This window comes from Myripristis murdjan, chromosome 24 (genome assembly GCF_902150065.1).
Source record: "Myripristis murdjan chromosome 24, fMyrMur1.1, whole genome shotgun sequence".
NCBI classification, from domain to species: Eukaryota; Metazoa; Chordata; class Actinopteri; order Holocentriformes; family Holocentridae; genus Myripristis; species Myripristis murdjan.
The window spans coordinates 30,570,746-30,591,008 of NC_044003.1; the positions used below are offsets into that span (position 1 = coordinate 30,570,746).

Genomic DNA, 20,263 nt, shown 5'->3' on the forward strand with positions numbered 1-20,263 from the left:
CAGTTCCACAACCATCTGCAAATTAACCACCACACAGAATATGAAGAATATGAAAAGCTTCAGGAGTCAGCGGTCAACCACAGCCGAGCAGCTAAGGTAGCGGCAAAACAAAAACACGCTCAGCAAAGTTTGGCACAGTCATTCTGCAAAAGAGTTTCTTACGTCAAGTAGGGCAACAGATGGCAAGAAATAACAAACGCTGTCACCAGTTACACTGCAGAGGATATGGTGCCAATCTAATCATCATCTAGTATACTGTTAACAAGAGTGAGCTAGTACAGTACAAGACTTTTACAAACACATTTTTGAGGGTTTTTTTTTTTAATGTTCATGTATTTATTTTACACATTTTTGAGGGATGCAAAATATTGTCAATTGTCATTATTGGTAAAATCCCCCAAAGTATTGAAATATTATTTTTTCTCCATATTGCACACCCCTATTCCTATGTATTGTGATGCAAGCATTCTTGTCTTTAGTACCTTGAAAGAGATATCTGTAAAAAGGATGTTTTTCATAAAATTTATCTGAAAAATATAGCTATTCACAATTATTCAGACTTTGTGTTAAACGCCGTTTCTCTCTTGTTGGGAGATCACAACAAGGACCGCAGTTAGCAGGACCATAAACGTAAAGAGGCTGTTCCCACTTGGTATTAACATCCGTCCTGAGATATCCGAATACAAGCTGACACCTCTGAGTACAGGTGTAAACAGCAGCAATGCATCCTCAATGTGTCCTGAGTGATTGGATCTCAGGATGCATTTGGAGGTGGCCTTTGATGCTTGTGTCCACATCACATTAGAGGTGTAAAAAAACATGTTTCCCAGGACGCATTGGAAGACCGCCTGCTAACTTGAGGTCCTCTGTCTTGTCCAGCTCAACACACCCGACACCGGCCAGACCATCACTTTTCCAACAGAGAAAATATTTGACCTGACTTTAAAAACTTCAAAGATTCTCTTTCTCTCTCTTTCTCTCTCTCTCTCTGAAATGATACATGTGTATTTGCATATAGAGCAGGAAAGTGACATCTGATCACAAGTGGGCAGGCGAGACGCATTTGGGGACGCATGTCAATGCCAGGTGTGTACGGACGGATTGACAGCTGTCCACTTGTATTTGGATTTCTCAGGACGGTTGTTAATACTAGGTGGGAACAGCCTCAAGAGAGTCTGTTGATCTGCATGGGTCACAAAGTGTTTTCTGACAAGACAATAACCCCACATGACTTCACTAACTCACTTAAAGTTAATCTATTCCAACATGTGGAAAACTTACTTGAAATGAGAAAGGGACTGACCTGATTGAAATAGCTCTTACATAATTAAATTATTTGTTATTTTGGCCTTTCATGTTGCATCTTAATATAGACACCAAAAATGACTGAAAATTATACTAACAGTATGAGCTTTGTGTCACATTGATGTTTTCAAACGAAATGCTAATTGGATGAGCCCACATAAAGCCAAATTATATTTTGTGAAATTGCTTCATTTTCTGCCATTTCTGCCATTTTGTTATTTGTTCAGTCACAAAATATCACTGAAATGCCCATTTCTGCTGTAATGCTCGCTGTATACCGTGTGGGAGGGGTCCGATTATTTTGATAAAAATGCTCTGGACTTGTATGGCAGTTCTCTCTCCATTGGGAGACTGTTACAGTGGATTTTATGTAGTGTAGCCTGAAAAATTATGTTTGTTCTGCAAGATGTTTTACTATACACAGGAAGAGTTTAAATGTCTGGGATGAAGATAAGCTCCTCTGTTTCCATAACCCAGTTTATTTCACACATCCATTCATTTGCTCAACACCACTGTCACGCTTTCTCTGCCACCCCCTCCTACACTCCTCCACCTCTCTCTCTCTCACATGCACATTTTACACCACATATAAGTTTACACCGTAGCTTTGTTCTTCACAGCTCTCCAAACAAGCCCTCTCTAACCAAACCCTAAACACACCGCCTGCCCAAAGCCACAGTTTTTGGGGGGGAGGGGGAGAGTTAGGCGGCGGCCACAGCTCGGCTGCATCCTATTAGGATTGGGAGTGTTGAAAAGGGGTGTGGCCTGGAGCCAGTAACATCTGTGCCTGTCCCCTCTGCCCCCACGGCATTCTGCAGAGAAAGAGGTTAGAGAGGGAGTGGATATACCAGGGAGAGGCTGTGCTGGCCAGCTGGCTGGATAGAAGATCTTTAACATCAGCTCATGTTGTACGGTGAATTTATCCCGTTCTCCTGTCATCAGAGGGAAGCAGCCGACACCTACTTGGGATTCTCCTCTCAGCTGATTTTTGACAACCTTTGGGATTTGTATGGCCACGGTGCTTATTAGCAGGTCCAAACCCCAAGCAGACGATTCTGAATCTGTGTGGATTATATACCTCGCACCGTACAGGAAATGCTCTGCCGTCTGCTGCGTACAAGCAGTGTTTGTTCTGTTGACAGTGCAAAAAGCTGGATACTGCAGTGAGTTGAGGATATAAAGGGAATGCTCACACCAGTACAGAGGCGAGTTCTCTCCTGGACAGGGTAAGCCAGCTGAATGAATCTGTCTATTCTACCCTGTAATCAAATGAGTGCAAGAAAGTGTCCCTGAGTTTGGGAGCTGCAGTCGGCTATCTGCTGATTGGAATGTCTGTATGGACTGCATGTGACTGGCAGACAGGCCTGGGTTATCTGTCTTTCTCTCTCTTTCCTCTTGTGTGTACGTGTGTGTGAGAGAGAGTGTGTGTCTGTGCTCGTGTGTGTGCACAACCTTTTTGCCAGCTTTATCACTCACCATGATATGGACTGAATTCTACCCACCAAGACATAGGTGACTGTGTCATGTCTGTCTAATTAGGAGGTGTTGGTGTGGAAAACGGTGTTGCCGTAGAAACAGGGGAGGGGAGGCAGTGTGCTGGCTGGGCCCCGGGCTGATTTCATGGTGAGAGAGTTGTCCTCTGTATGCTGGGAATGCCCCATAATGACAGCGCTGTGCTGGAGATAGAGTGAGGTGGTGGTGGAAATATGTATTTGTGCACACACACACACACACACACACAAGTACACTCACATGTGTAGGCTGCTACCTCCCACCAACTTCTCTACGTGGCTTGGCAAATGCAGCCCGTTATCAGTGTCAAGTGTGTGAGAGAAAAGAGAATGCCATACTTTTTTCCATGATGGGGAGGGTGTGTGTTTGGGTGGGAAGATGGGTAGGGGGGTGGGTCTGGGGTGCAAATAGATAATCAGGTCAATGAAAAGGAAAGTCACCTTGAACAGAGAAGGATCTGCTCGTTCTCCCAGCTCACTTCCTGTCACTACCCATCCCTCTCAGGTTCCTGTCCTCTTGTCTTCACAGCCTTTTGGAGTTGGACATCCTCCCTGTTATATTTAAACACGATATGGGCTAATGGCCTGTAAGAGAGTGGAAGTCTTTTTTAATCCAGCAGGATTGTGGTGCCACTGAGTGATGGCCAGCGAGATTGTTCCCCCTTAATCCTTAATGGTTTTGTTATTTGTTTTTGTCCCTTGAATTAGAGGGAAAATCCTATTTTCTCCCTTATAAACATCTAGAGCAGATTAAAAAGGAGGGTAATGTGCGGGAGAAGGGGCTTACATTAAATCACCCACCCAGCTTGCACCGGGCACCCGCTGCTCCGGTTGCCATAGCAACTGAGGCAGAGGTAGGGATTTTTAAAGGATTGACTGCAGCAAATGATATCCAAGAGGAGGTTACTATGCTTCAAACCCATGTACTTGTCTATTTTATCATACACAAATTTGTGTCTAAGAACGTAACATGCCTAGTTGCCATGGACACATATCACACGTGCTTAATATTCTACCTGCTGCACAGGAGATGAGAGGAGTGTCACTTAATGATATTTTCTCCATCAAAGCTCCTCTCTCCACACTTAGTAGGTTCTCCTATTCATTTCCTGTTGCATCTATTAAAAATCACTGCATGCTCACTGCTTGAAAATTGATATATAAAGCAATAATTTACGTTGACTCATCGTCTCGAGTGGAAACACAGACATGGCCTAGATGACACTGATTGGATTAACTGATGCTGGTGTCTCCCTATGCACTTGCTGTTGCTACATATGCATTGATTTTTAGCAGTCTGACTCTGTTTTTTTTTTTTTTTTTAAAGTGCACCGTTCTCATTATAAAAGGATGAATGTAAATGCCATACTCTTATTATGACAATCTACCACAGCATTTCCCCACGACTTGGTTACTGCTTACTATGTTTCATCAAATGCAAACAAATACAATACACCTGTTAGGACATGCACATGCAGAACATTTAAAACCCAATGCGTACAAATCAGAATTGTTAAGTGATTGCAGCCGACAAAAACAACCTTGCAATTCATAACCCACAATGAAATATGCATGATGAAAATACACCATACAGTTAAACTGCTGTTACAAAATAGGCAAGACTATTTCAAATTTCAACATCTCTGCTATGTCCTAAATTTTCCTCTGTGTTTAAATATTACACAGGGACTGCCATGATAAGGCTTAATGTGTTTTCAACACAAACTGACATTTTTTGGAACTTAGCCAATAAAGTGAACCCAAATTACTCAGCTGAAGCCTTGGTGAGGATATTGTCGCACGTTGAGAAGTTTTCTTCTTTGCCCTGAGTCTAACCTCCATTTGAAGGGTTGACCTAAAGAAGAATGCTAACATGTTTAAGAGTGGGGGGTTGGAGAGTCTGTCTGCAGAACAAGTTTGACAACCTCGCCTATGGAAAGAGCAGCAGCCTTTTAACCTGTGTTTTAATCTCTGTCCTCCCTACATTTCAGCCTCACACTCCCCAATCCTAAATTTACATTTTTGTTCTCTATGATTTATTTCACAGGATTTCAAGGTGAATACTGCTGATTTAAGGTTTTTAATATACCCCATGACCTAGAACACTCAAGAACTAACATTCACTCTTATCTCCTACATATATACAAGAGTAGTCCCACATGTCTATTTGTTAGACAAATAGACATGTCATGTCATGAATTCTCCACACATAATTATTTGGGAAATATCTTCAGACCATCCTGGGACAATAGCTATGATTATTTTCTATGGCTATAATTTCTACCTGTGCAGACAGTACTAGTGTAATGTTTTGGTGCAAAAGTTGAAACAATCATATGGTTGCATAAAGTTAACATTTCATTCAGGTAAGCAGTTTAAGGCTTTAGACCACTCTTGCATCTCTTTGGGAAAGCGAGGCAGAAGATAACACCAGTGTGTGACTCTTTCCTAATCAACCAAATGAACTGACTAACAAAAAGCTGTTTCATCATTGTGGGCTTTTCCCAGCCCTTTGTTTCTGAAATGCTGCTTGGATTACCAAACAAAGCACATTAACAACTCCAGATTATTGCAGTCTGTTAGTCTATAGTTGGGTTGTTGACGTGACATTGCATTTTTACTGTCACACAAGATAAAAGTGATTATAATTAGTATTGTCATCATTTAAAATGCAGTAAATACTTTAACATTTCTTTCTTTTACATTAACCTGTTGTTCTAAAAACTGATTTTTTTAATTTTAATTTTTTATTTTGGAGTCAAATCCCAAAACTGTCCTATGGTGTGACTGTCTCAGGCATGATTCAATAAATTACAACTTTTATATATTCAAAAGAAAAGCATTAAATGGTTGGTAAATACCCCAGGCATAATTCTGAAAGGGTCTATTTCAGTAAATGAAAACAATTTTTTTCATGCATATATTTCTGAAAGTGTGGGAACTTGATACATTTTGTCTCTGAAAACCATGTCCTCCGGTGTGACACCATATCCTGTTTTTAAATCGGGCAATTCCACGGACACCTTTATTTATTTGGATGATCCCATTGAAGATCTTATTACTGAGGCCCCCCATGAAGCCCATAAAATATGCAGATGGTAAGTTTTTGTCTCAGAATTGTTAAAATATTTAGCTTATTTCAAGCCACTACAAAAGTGTTCGGTTTTGTTGTCCTTTGGTGTGACACCCCTAAATTACATTTTATACTAAAAATTTTAATATTACACTACATAATTATGGAAAATGATGAGAATGTGTCTTGCTAACTGCAAATGACAGGTTTGTTAGCAATAGCAAATTCATTAGCTAACACAAAAGGCTGAAACGTCCTTTGGTGTGACAGAAATGTCCTCCGATGTGACACCTGTACACTGTCACACCAGAGGACAAAGACGTCACACAAGAGGACAATGTTTCTTTAACAAGCATTTTAAATAATTAAATAAGATTTTTTTTAACACATCAAAATTATTTTTGACCATTTCAGTGTTATTAAATATAATAGTTACATTAATTAAAATTCTTTCTGTTGTTTCTGCAGAAAATTTGTACTGTTTTAGAGTGTCATGAAAATATATATAAAATGTGATATTTCATTTTTTTGAGATGATAGAATTTAGGAAGAAAAATGAGTGGGAGTGAGGAATTAAGTGTTAATAACATTGATGGATTTAGCTAATAATTTTGAGTTATCACTGTTTTTGTTTATAATACATGAATAAGTACATGCTCATAACTGTAGAATGATCACATTGGAACACTATGTGTAATGAATTATAGGCGTTGGGATAGAAAGTGTTACCACATTTTCTGCAGCAAGCAATGTGGATTTTTTTGGATATTTTGTTTTTATTCAGTTATTTAGTTATTTTTGACCTAGATTGTAACGTATTGTCTGTGACATTTTCAAACAGGTATCATGAAAAGAAGGCTGACGGGAGAGTGGATTGAATTGCTACCATCTCTAAAATGGGCATGTACCAGCCATCTAAGGATTAAATATTCTTGAAATTGTCTTGAAATTTTAGAATTAAACACATGGGGCTCTAGTTTCCCGGCGCAGCGCGGGGTGGTGCAGTGAGGCGAACCCCGCGCAGAGCTAGTTTTGACCGGCGAAATGGGAGAGGCAGACAGTTTCCAAGTTTCGCAGACGGACTTGCGCCGAGATGGGAGTGGCGGCGCAGCGGGGGGAGGTGCCGACAGATTCAGCTTGGCGCAGTGACAGTTTTGTGCCAAAAGGCTTCGCCAAGGTGCGCCAAAAGCTCGCCATCTGAAACCACGTCTACTTTCAGCGCAAGGCGGAGCGGAGCTGGTGCAGTGGAAGTTTGGCTGGCTGACGCACATCACCAAAACCTCACAATCAGCATAAACGGTGCCAATTCTTTGATCTGACATCAGCTGTGACGGGACAGTTGATATGGAGATATATGTATGTGCTGATTGTGATCGTAGCATTGAATAGTGTTTTTTTCTGTATTTATTGCATTGTTCATGTGCCTGACATTCCGGAAGCCTGCCTGTGAGGTTTTGGTGACGTGTCCGCACTGCTCGCCGGTCTCTGCTCCGCGCCTGTCTCCTGAGCTCCGCTCCGCCTGCGGCAATAGACCTCCATGTCAGCTGTGTAAACTTTCATTACGCCTTCACGCAGCGCATTTTAAAGGCGAGGACAGGGGCTCATTTGATTGGTTAAATGTGAATCGGCTGTGTCAAACCCACTCCACGCCTTCTTTCCTCCCTTGCGCCGGTAGGAGGGACGGCGGAGTACTTGCGCCACCGAGAACGGCGTGCCAAACTTGGAAAATCCACCTGGCCACACCCAGTTGGCGAAGTGCATCTGCGCTACGCCCCCGCCCCGCCAGGTCTGCGAAACTAGAGCCCATGTACTTGAATTAAACCAAGAACACTTTTAGTGTTCAAGTTTTAACAGTGTTTTCACTGTCAAGGAGTCAGAGTTCATTTCATGTAAAATGATTGTTTGTTTGTCGTTGTTTTTGTGAAACATGGTTCATACAGTAGTTTGTATTCTGTTAAATGTTCTTTCTTTTTAAATATACAACTTAATCACAGTACATTAGAGAAGATTTTGTGGCGTTTAAGTTTCAGAAACATTTGCTCTGTAAAAAAAGTCAGTTGATTTTGTTATTTGTTTAAAAATGTGTTTTTATGTGTTTTTTCATTTTACAATGATTGTATTGTATCAAAATTAAAACATTCTTCTTTGACATATTCAAAAATCAATAAAATGCCTAAATAATACCTCTCTTTTTCTCTTTAAAACAAGAACTAACATTTTTGTCCTTTGGTGTGACATAAAGTCCTATAGTGTGACGCACATAAAAGAGCCAAAAATTGGTTATTATGTAAAAATAACTTTAAAAAATAGTTCAGTATTACATTAGGGGAGATATAATCATCAGTCATTCACTCAATTGGAATAATTTTTAACAGCTTTGACAGGATTACAGCAAAGTTTGACTTATGTTTATTGTAAAAGTCCAAAACGTCATGGAGAAAAAGTAGTGTTGTTCATAATTTCATATTAAATAAATAACACTATATGAAAATAAATATCTAATAATACAAAATAAATCTCTGTCATGCTATTTGTATATTACAATCATTATTATTATTAATTTCAGTTGGAATTTTTATAATTCTTTTTTATGTCACACCATAGGACACATTTATGGCACGGATCAGAGAAAATGTCCAAAAAAACAGTGAAAAAACTGAAAAAGTTAGTGACCCCTTATATTTTTTAAAACATCAGTTTTCATACTACATAAAAAATGTCTCTTTTCTTAAAAAAATGTGTTTTTTTAAAAAAGCTTTTTTTTACTACCTATTTGTCAACTACCCAGTTGCTGTGATAGAATAATCACTTATGCTGTTTGCTGTACTAAGGTATGAAGAATGAACACAATAAGCTTGTGTCTTGCATTGATCACACATTTGTTGTGTTTCCATCAAAACATTTAAACAGTTCACTGAATAGACTGATAATAACAAATCAGATAGTGAATTTGAAATTTTTTTCCGTTTAATGCTGTGAAGGATAGATATCCTCATTACAGGCTTAAGGTATAGTAGTTCTTAAATGGGCTTGACTGATGATGTAGTTTATGGTCCCAAATAAATTGGAGTCATGACTGTAGCTCTGTAGCTCACATTAGCTTGTTCATAATGTCTTGCTGAAGCCTTTCAAGGCTATAGGCCTAAGTGTAAGGAGGAAGGATGTTGAAAATAAAAATGACATTACTCTCTGTTACACATCTAATAGAATTCTCTTCTTTCAGTTACTGGAGGCAAATTTACACTGACCTTTCTTGTAGTTACTGTGTTTAGGTGACTGCAAAGACAACTATTTTTAGCACTCAAATTAGATTTTATGCTATTGAATTTGGTGTATTTTTATGAATGTCAGTTTGGAAAAGACACAGATACTGCAGCAGGGGCCTGTTCGAAAATGTATATTTGCACACGTACACACAAACACACACACAGGCATATTTATTATAAAAAACAACATTTAATACACAACAAGGAAAGCCATTATGAGGTTGGAAACACCATGCATGTGGTAGCTAATGTTTTCACTTGACAAAACAATTTGCCCTCACTATTTCCTGGAGTCCCATAAAAGCTGAACCTGATCAGCCCGCAGCCATCCGACAAACATGCTTGACAAAGATAAGTGTAAACTGTGTCTTCTGGTGGAAGAAATACTTTCTTTGTCTGTTTCTTTGCTGTTATCCCTTTCTCCCTGTTCTTCCTGTGTCTCTTGTCTGTTAATCCTGTAATCTGAGAGGAATCTTCAGTAGGGCTCCCGCAGCCCTCAACCATGTGACATTAATGCTTCAGGAGCAAAGCCTTTGTCATATCTTGACATATAGGCCTATAACCTAAATGCACATGAACACGCATGCATCAGAGCTGAGCCGCGTCACCACTCTAACACTGCTTCTTTCACACCATGGACACGCTTACTGACTGGCCTGTGTTGTGCCCTGATTGGTTTTTAATCTTCCCTTAACTTGATTGTCAGCATTTCTATCGTGACCCACTTATTTCCTGCTGTGAGCTGAAGACTGTATTTGTTTACTCATTGTGGACTTAATGGTGCCATTAAGTAATCAGCAGCTTCCAGCCTATCCAGCCTTGCAAGGTAACAACTGGTACTCATTGTGCTGTTTCTGCTTTTCTTGAACAAGAAAATACAAATGTATAATGTGTCAGACCATGATTAAGATTAAATTAATCACTGATAGAGCCACAGCTATCGATTATTTTAATGGTCAAGTATTCTGCCAGTTACACTATCGATTATTTGAGTGGGTAGATAAAAATATTCTGTGTTTTATGAAAAAGTAATAGAAAATATCCACAAGAAGAAAAGAAGTAGGCCACTTGTCAAAAGTCTCTGTTATTGCATATTTTATGTCCAAAAATAGTATCTTTCCAAACAAATCTGTTTGAAACATAAAGTGCCATATTACATTCATGTATTATATTGGTTAGTATTAGCATTGGAAAGTTTAACAGGTCATAATTCCATCTCTATCTGTTTATATTGCTGTGAAGACATTTCTGAATGTCTTCTTCAAACAGCTGTACTTATTCAAATTTCTTACTTCTTTTAACTGACTAGAGCTTTAACATACCATAATGTAACTCCTTGCAAGCTGTAACTATAACGAGGAGCTGACAGCGGCTCAGAGAGACCCGGGTCTCTGTTTCAACTCGGAGCTGGTTATAATCCTCATCCCTGTTCTGTCCCGACTCGCAGGCCAACTCGGTTAAGATGCACTTCTCTTGTGCTTGTCATCTGTGACGGTGACGGTTTATTCTCATTTAATGACACAACATGTTTGGCTCACTTCACCAGGGAAAGGTCAGTACCACAGGAACATTTCAGAATTAATATATTTTTAATTGGTCTTGTGCCTCAGTCAATGAAGTGGACAGTCTCTGAGCATGTTTACATGCACACCTGATTCCTGTTTTAACCGGAATATTCGCAATATTCCGGTTGCGCACGTGTCATGTAAACACGCACGGAAACCCGATTAAGATCATATTCTGGTTGGAGAGAATTCCAAATAAGACCCCTGGCATATGCCTGTTCCAACCGGAATACTGTGGCATGTAAACACCTTAGTCGGAAAATGCCCCGAACCGGAATATTCAGTCACGACTGCGCATGCTTGACTCGCAAGGAATTCTGTGGCGTCTTTGTTGCTATGGTTACTGCAAGCGGGGAAAACGTCATGGCAAACAGCAGCAAGAGCTAGGAGACTGCAGTCCGCCTTCAGCTAATGAAAGACTTAAATATCACGGAGTATATTGATGGGAGAAAACATAGAAATAGCGACAGAAGAAGAAGAAAAAGAAGAAGAAGACGAGGAAGAAGACTTCTTCGTCTGTTTTTCCAGCAGACCCGATGCCTATACGCATACTGCTGCCCCCCGCGGCTGAGTGTCGCATTACATAAGAGAGTGGAATACGCCGAAACACGGGAACATGCCAAGTAACGTAAACGGAATATTCCAGTTGCCGCAGCGCAGTTACCTTAACTGGAATATTGACCCGGAATATGGTGTGCATGTAAACGTAGTCAGTGACTGATTACTAACAGTAACAGCAAGAGAAGAGACACTCTGTTGTAGTCAATGAGTACGTTTACATGCACACCATATTCCGGTTCGGCTCAATATTCCAGTTAAGGTAACTGCGCCGCGGCAACTGGAATATTCCGTTTACATGTTACTTGGCATGCCCCCGTGTTTCGGCGTATTCCACTCTCTGACGTAATGCGACACTCAGCCGCGGGGGGCAGCAGCACGCGTATAGGCGTCTGGTCTGCTGGAAAAACAAACGAAGAAGTCTTCTTCCTCGTCTTCTTCTACTTTTTCTTCTTCTTCTGTCGCTATTTCTATGTTTTCTCCCATCGATATCCTCCGTGATATTTAAGTCTTTCATTAGCTGAAGGTGGACTGCAGTCTCCTGGCTCTTGCTGCTGTTCGCCCTGCCGTTTTCCCCGCTTGCAGGTAACCATAGCAACGAAGACGCCACAGAAGTCCTTGTGAGTCGAGCATGCGCAGTCGTGACTGAATATTCCGGTTCGGGGAGTTTTCCGACTAAGGTGGTTACATGCCCCAATATTCCGGTTGGAACAGGAATATTCCAGGGAGCTTATTCGGAATTCTCTCCAACCGGAATATGACCTTAATCGGGTTCGGTGCGTGTTTACATGACACGTGCGCAACCGGAATATTGCGAATATTCCGGTTAATACAGGAATAAGGTGTGCATGTAAACGTGCTCAATGCTTGGTGGTGGAACACACTGATTGTAGCCACTATAGGTGTCAAAGTTTACACACTCTCTGCTGTGTTCTAGGTGAGCCTGCCTCTTCTTGCTCTGTGCTTATGTCTTCTCTCCCTTCCTCTATCCCACTACTCACACAGTCAAATCATGATTGTGTCACAGTAATTATTCCACAGCCTGCTGTATAGACTTCTTCAGATGAAATGAAGGTTTGAGGCAGAGAATTGAAATCAAGGATTTTCAGTAATCAATTTTTTAAAGTTCTGCTTGGAATCTTGTCAGCCCTAATTGCTGATTAATTACAATTCTGTTTTTCAGAATTATGACATAGTGGTAGCTAAGTAGATTTTAAGAAGCATTCTCCAGTGTTCCCTGTTACAAGATACTCATGGTTAGACTGTTGGAGCTTTCCATTCAACTCGAAAGAAGGATAAATCTGACTTCCTTTATTGGAAAGCAATGCCAGTTAGGTTTGAACTCCAAGTTGGAATTATGAAGAAGACAGTCTATTCTTTTAATTTGTTCATTCATCATTCATTCTTTAATTCATCTCCATAGTAGGAAGTTCCAACTTGGAAGAAGGAACATCAGCAACAGTCTGCATATGTGTAGCCTAATTTAAATGTTCAAGAAGGCTAATGCTGCTTGTTTGACTTTAAAAGTTAAACATGCACTCTGTGTGAAAAAAATGTAGCCACTGACTGATTAAGGGCTCCTGCAGTCACATGGTTTTCCTGTAAGCCTACCAATGCAAATCATTTGTGCTTCACAATTAGTCTAGCACAGCTGAGAAAGCACCATCTCCAAACCAAACAGCATCTGAATACTTTTTACATGATGTATGATGGGTTTTTTTTGTGTCATTCTGACAGAAACATTTGTAAATGTGAGAGACAGTGGGGCTGAGAGCAAAAAACAGCTCTCCTGGCAAAGTGGGCTTAATCTACAAATATGAGCCATAAAATATGAATTGGTGGCATGATCATTAAATCTGAAGACTGATCCTGCCCATATCCTAAACCAGAAAAGAAGATTAAACTTCTTTACAACCAAATGCCTTTCTGGCACTCCTGTTATACAGTGCAGCTGCAGCTATACTGTGTTTGGGAGAGTGCAAAAGCCCCAGCAGTCAATGAACCTTTGTTCATGTACTCTGTTTTTTGATACATTGAAGACACCAGTAAAGCCACTTCAAGAGAATGACTGATTAGGTTTTCAATCAGCTGATGATGTGAAACAAGAAAAAAATGTGGTAAATTCATTATTGAGTGTCTAAAGGCCGGATTATGGTTCTGCGGACACTCGACGCAACACGCACGTAGTTGCCATGCAGATGGTGTGTGCCCTGTATGCCTCTGCGTAATACACTAAGCATTTCTCCGCCAAAATGCTATGGGGCACGTTGTTTTTTTTTTTTCCTGCAGACCTACGTAGACCCTGTGACGTATGGTCGCTGCTCTTCCTGTTGTTGTGCCAGCAGCGCCATTTTTAAAAGGAGCAGCAGTTGTTATCCAAATAGAAGACATCCAAACTTTCCAAACAATTTGAAATCAATCGACGAGTCGAGATGCGATCACAACAGCAGTTCTTTTAAAAATGGCACTGCTGGCACAACAACAGGACATGACGCCGGAGGGGCGAAATGCCAGAAATAACATAGTTCGGCGGACCAATCATAGTTCTTGTTATCTGTGGGGGGCCTGCGTGGGGACTACGTGGGGTCCGCGTACTTACAGTTTTTCGGAGGTCCAAGGCTCTGCAGCGGTCACACAACCCCCGTAAGCTTCGCACACCCCCCGTAAGCTTCACGTTCGCAGAACCATAATCCGGCCTTAAGGCTAGAAGAATGACAATATAAGAATAATAATCATAACATAATACTTAATTGATTCAGTTTTCATTTTCATTTGCCCATCCACAGAAAGATGAGAGGTCACAGTCGGACAGAACCATGTCTGTTGATCTGGTGGAAATTCAGTGACTTGAAAACTTTCATTATAGCAGATGATTCATGAAACAGTGCATGATCCTGAGTGTAAGGCTGAGGTCTAACAATTAGGCCACCCTGCTGCCTAACACTCAGCATATTAAATAGATTGTCAGTCCAGTCCAGTCCAGTCTTATTCAAAGATTTTTCTTCATTGTCTTTTGCTGTAGTATTATTTTTCAAACAGAAACAAGGGAGAGCTGTTCAGCTGTCCTGTCTGACATTTGTAAGCTCGATAGATTCAGCTGCTCTTCTAGCTGTGGATATCAAAAATTTAAAGTGCATTTCAGTGCTCGAAGCTGCTGAGGGATGCCAGCTGGTGCAGAAGAAGGTATTTCACACATCTGGTTTTAATACACTACTGTCCACTGTGTACTCTCTCCAAGGTTAAATTCCTGCTCCAAGTCAAGCATGTGTTGGGTTATTAACATCAGCTACAAGCTGACCTATTAACATCTGCAAATTAAACATAAAGCTACATACTGGTTACAGCAGTAATTCTGCAGGCATTTTGACATTTGCACTAGATTTTAAGGGGTCATTTTGCTTGTCCATGTCCATATTTTCTTTCTGATAGCAAGAATAATTAGCTGTATGTTGGCCTAGTATGACCTCCTTTACTCAGCATGGACCAGAAACTCACTATATCTTGTGTTTGTGACTTAGATACCAATACTCTCAGGGTAGACATACATCCATGAGGTTGCGCTGGTCATTTTTTAGCTGTTAGGGTTAAGTGCCTTGCCCAGGAGTGGATTGGGAAGTAAGAGCATTGTTGGAATGGCATTTGTATCACCTTTCCCACACTATTTCTTGTGTTCAGTTTCATCAGTGTCCATACTGAAACACCATTCAGCAAATAATTTTAGTCTTGCAGTAAACACAAACAGAAGAGCATGCTGAGGAGATTAGGAAAAGGGTAAGTCAAAACAAAATTCAAGGGAAAAAATAAGGAGAAAAGTTCTTGGAAAAGCTGTGAGGAGACAGCTGGATGAAAAGTGCCGGGTCATCTTTGAATCACTGCCCTCTGTTCTTCATTCTTTCCTCACACATGTTTAAGAACGTGAGCATCTGTTTAGTTTAAGATGCTCTCCTGGACTCCTGCCTTTCCTCCAGTGGACTGGAGACCTGACAGACCAGCAGGTTTATGGCAGAGGTCCTCCGCACCATGCACTGGCTCCCACTCACTTTACAAACACTAGGATTCTTCTTACAGTTTGGAATCACGCCAGGTCACCAGCTCAACCACATGGTCAAGAAAACAACGAAGCCATCCAAGGATAAAGACCTCCTGGAGACAAAGGGGGAAGTGTTTGTTGGTGTATGGGTGGGCGGGTTTAATTATTGGATCTATGTGAATGAATGAATGAGTGAAATGAAATGAATTTGTACTGTAAGCATCAGCCCACAAGAGGAATTGTGTTTCTCCAACACAACAATCAAGACTGTAACTGTAAACCCAGATCTGGATAGGGATCATATTTTTATTTGGTAAAAACATTCCTTTTGATTGTCTGGAAAGTTCTGTTTTAACATGAAGTCAAATCATTCTTATAAACAGATTATATTCATAAACAAGCACTCGTTAAACTATTGGCATTCATAGCTTTCTGTGCTCAGACAGCAGTGTGACTGCTTGAAATGGTTTCCTTGTTTGTGAACAAGGTCATTGTTGCTCCTGTACAGTGAGAGGAGATGATGGTGGAAGGTGTTGTATGGAAGGTGTTGAGGGTCACAAGGCTCATCAGGCTATGAGTGGAATGTCCTCCCTCCTGTTCTGACAGGCCTCTGCTATGCTGGAAACCTTGACCGTCTTACAGGGGCCAACGTCATGTCTCACAGATTTGTAAAATTACTGCACAAAACAAAGGCGCCACAGCAACTATACCACTTTTAGAGAAAGGAAACGGGTTCTACAGTTTTTTACCCTTAACTGTCTGCTTAAAAAACAGCAGGTGACACCACTTATGTTAGCAGAACTCCTGGGCTGAATGTTTCACCTCCAGGTTAACTGGTGTCACAGTCTTTGACATCCTACTGAGGTGGTCTCATTATAAGTACACTATGAACACAAGTCAGAGTCCAGTCCAGAGGATGGTGATTTATTGGTATCTGCACCTGTATTGGTCACAAATGAGCAGCTGACCCGTTTACACCTTGATTGGAGCTAAAGTTGATAATTAGCCTACCTGGGACTGTTGCAGGGCTCAAAAGAAGGTGGGACTAAAATGTTGGGCCTATCCAGTAACACTGAGCTCACGTCCAGGATCGTAGTGGAATTTTGGAACAGTGTAAAAGGGGTACTAGCACAGAACTCATATGGGGTAGAGTAGTCATTGCTCCATTTGCCTTGGTCATTTGGCTGATATAGAATGAAATGGTGATTAGAGTTTGCCATGGTAACAAGTCAGAAGGGCTAAAAGTGTGCAGATATGTTGTACTGTGACTGTAACCTGAAAGCAGAAATCAGCCTACTTAAAGAATTGTGAACAATTTAATTTGTCCTAATGTGTTACACAAGGTTTGCTTAACATTAGCAAGATTGTGCTTCTCCTATCTGTTCCTCCAGGACTATCACTTTAAATGCTACAAACTGTCCTAGCTAAGCCGAACTTGAGTGGAGAAGAAACATCTTTCTTAACTTTAAACAGCTGACAGACATAAGCTTAAAGACTAGATGTCTTTTCACTGTTTTGGTCCTCACTGCAAAACTATCACACTACCAACAATGCACATAAAAATGGCCACCTCTCCAACCATACAGGTATGTTGATTTGAAATTGGAAAAGCCGTTCTTCTCGATTTAAGTTCCGCGTATAATAGTCTGCATGATAATAACTTCAACATTCTCCCGTCTTTTTCCCCTCTCTGGTTGTTCTCTACACCTCCCCATGTGGCCAAGCTGTGGCCCATCCACATGTTCCTGCTGCTGGACTAGGACCAGCACTGTCCCAATTCAGCTCAAAAGTTTAAACAAAGTTTACAGCTTGCTTTAGCTAATGGAAAAGATGGGCACATTGTTGTGGACTAATATGGTCAAAGAGGGCTTTGAAACGTTTCTTCCCTTCATGATAGAATAGATGGTGGTTGTGAAGCCAAGCAGCTGCTGCCGAGGCCGCTAGTAGTCTATTTGGAAAAGTCAGGGATGTGTCAAAATAAACACTATTCATTGTGTTAGTAAGAGGTAGCTGCTGTGTACTTTATCCCACGTGTGGCCGTTGGCCCTCAGGCACCTTGCAGGACACACACCATAACATAAGCTTTTACACTCACAACATATTGCTTATGTTGGTACAGTGTCTGGCTTGACTAGAATACATTATTGATGATTCTTGGCACCCATAGAGAAATGAGACAAATGATTCAAATGATTTAAAAATCCTTTCTTATCTTTATGCTTGAAATTGTTTTGCTTTCGAAAATGAAATGGTTGTCCAACCAATGATGGTCTTACAATGTCATCTTCAAAGGCTTTTTTTTATTTTCAGTGGCATTTCAGAGAGAGAGAGAGACAGAGAGAGAGAGAGAGAGAGAGAGAGAGAGAGAGATGCATGTGTGTGTCAGCGGCTTCACTTTGATCACTAAGCTAAGTCTGAAGCCAGAGCTGACCTGGCTGAGAGTTTCTGGAACATGAGTGAAGGCAGAACTACGAGACTGCAATCAAAATGGTCACATAGCAAACCTGTTCTTTTTATAATGTGCAAATTCATATTTGACTCGGTTGTATTTGTGTGAGGGTCTGTCTTGGAGGCTGTGCAGCCACAGTCTGGCAGGCAAAACGTTTTTATTAGGTAGTAAACAGAATTTAGCTTGAGTGCTGCATAGTAAAAACCCATATTTCCTGTTCCATCAACTCGGGCACTGTGCAAAAACTCTTAGGTGCTGCACCTAAGTTGGTAGGGAAAACTCTGATCACTGCCGAGATGAAACTGTAGCAGTATAGGAAGATGGATTTGCTTCCTTTGACCTCTCATTATTTGCTGGTAGTGGTAATTCAAATAAAGCTGTTTAAGGCTAAAGAAAACCATCCAATTTTAACAAAGAAATACACAAAGTATTGGACTGATTTCAGGACTTCATAGCATTTGATAAAAGCCACAGGTCAGCATTTTGGCATTATTGAAGTTTGAAAAGTACAACCACCGAACAGGTGAGTCAAAAGAGTGACCAAAACAGGGGCAAAATGGCATCAGATGTGATTGTTTCAAATACTAACCACAGTTTTTCTTTTATAAAGGCCTGTAAGGTGAATTGTTTGTACCTGACAAGTTTCGGCTACCTTGCTTCTGCAGCCTTCATCAGAGGTGTCACGTGATGTTGGTGTGACGTCTTCTGTGATGTGTTATTTGATGTGTTGTTTCAAATACTGCCAAGCAGTATTTGGATAAAACACAAAAATGGTCCCTTATCATTTAATTTAGGTTCCCATCCTTTTTTGACTGGAGAATCAGGCTGCTTGGAAATGCTTTGCCACAATGTTTAACTTAGTTGTGGTCTATTGCATCAGCCCACTAAGCTTAACAGAGGGCCATTACTTTTAGACCCAAAGGGGACAAAAGGTTTCTGCTTCTCTAGACAAGGTCCCAGTGCAGTTTTGCTGGCACTGAATAGTGACCCGTGATCTTCAGTTGCAGTGAAGGCCATGACCTGACAAGAGTAAAGGCATCATGTGCAGCGTGATGCATGGTGTCTGGCGCCAAAGCCTCTGACTTGTAGAAAATCATCAGAAAAGGTCAAGTGAACATGGTTACGTTAAGTGGGCTGCTGGTCACCAAGGAAAGTCAGCCAGAAATTCCTGCAGGTCAGCACAGCCTCTGTGGTAAGAAACTTGGCATTGCAGAGCTTTGGCCATCTGTGTGGGAGGCTGCAGAACTATATTTGCAACACCAGTATCCTTGTGGATATCTGAACACTATGTCTTTATTTACCTCAGCTATAGCAGATGGCAGAGAGATATTCTGCCTTTTTCCCCATTTGTCGTCCTTGGAGGGTATCCAGCAGGTCTGACATCCCACACTGCATTGCATTTTCTTACATTGTGTGTGTGTGTGTGTGTGTGTGTGTGTGTGTATAGGTGTATGTGCATGACCACTGATCGAACCTTGCTTTTTATTTTGTGTAGACAGATTGGAGGTCTGTCTTGTCTCACATGCTCCATATGTACCTTATCAGTTTTTGAACACCATACTGCATGTGGAATTGCATTTCAGTTTTACCAACAAAACAGATTGTACTTTGTTAATGTTTGAATAGCTGTAACCAGAGAACCAAACATTCCCTGTACAATTTCATCTGCTCTCTGACCACACTTGGGTCAAAATACCCTATGATAACATGAAAATAGGGCTATTACATTAAAGAAACAACCCCCCCCCCCAAATGAAAGCTTCCCTTAAGGATTAGGAGAGAAACTTAAATGTTGATGCAGTTGAGCTGATTGGATTTTTTCCACAGCAGGACAACTGTTCTCAACTAACTCCAGTAATGCTGTACATTTATGACAGCTGAGCCCTCTGGATGGTTAAGGTTATCTATGATGGAGAGGCAGGGCAGTTGGGGCTATAGTCCAAGAAAACAAGACTTGGGTTACACACATTTCCTCTATGACAATAGGCAAAAAACTGTTGCTAAAGGGAACAAGGCAAACATGGTCTTGTCCAAAGTCTTGTAGTCCATTTGTGTGATGAGAGGGAAGGAGTCTTAGTATCGTGTAATACGTGTTTGAGGCATAGTGTGTTTAAATGGGCTCCATTACTCAATCCATATTGTGTAAATCTCAGTTATCATTTGAACACCACATCTCAAAAATGACAAAAAATACCTTCACAAATACTTCCATTTTAAGTAGCCCCCAATAATCAGTACTTGTACATTATTCAGAGAATAGGCGATGGTGAGTGGGAAGTACGTGCAAGTGAAAAGGTCTGAATACACTAATCCAAGGGAATTGTGGTCTCCATGTCAAACAACAACGCCTCTGTAAACTGTATAATTAAATCTGTCTGCGCGTGCTCTCACAGACGTGGTGCCTTTTCCCCTCATATTCCCTTGCATCATTAACCATTGTCAAGGGCAGAGGGTTTAATTATAACTGTGGCAAACCCTTAGCCTAGATAGGGTTTGTGTTGCCTGG

The 20,263-nt window shown here is 40.9% G+C and overlaps 1 protein-coding gene across 4 annotated transcripts in view; it reads left to right on the forward strand.

The window, feature by feature from the left end:
• Positions 1–20,263, forward strand: part of daam1b (dishevelled associated activator of morphogenesis 1b) — a 68,289-nt gene that overhangs the window by 16,439 nt on the left and 31,587 nt on the right. Inside the window, exon 1 of one of the 4 annotated variants that reach the window (XM_030046761.1) lies at positions 2,114–2,531. The exons of the other annotated variants lie outside the window; for them this stretch is intronic. The gene's annotated coding sequence lies outside the window, so the exon portion shown is untranslated. Of the gene's footprint in view, positions 1–2,113; positions 2,532–20,263 lie in introns of those variants that run through there. 4 annotated transcript variants of the gene reach the window in all.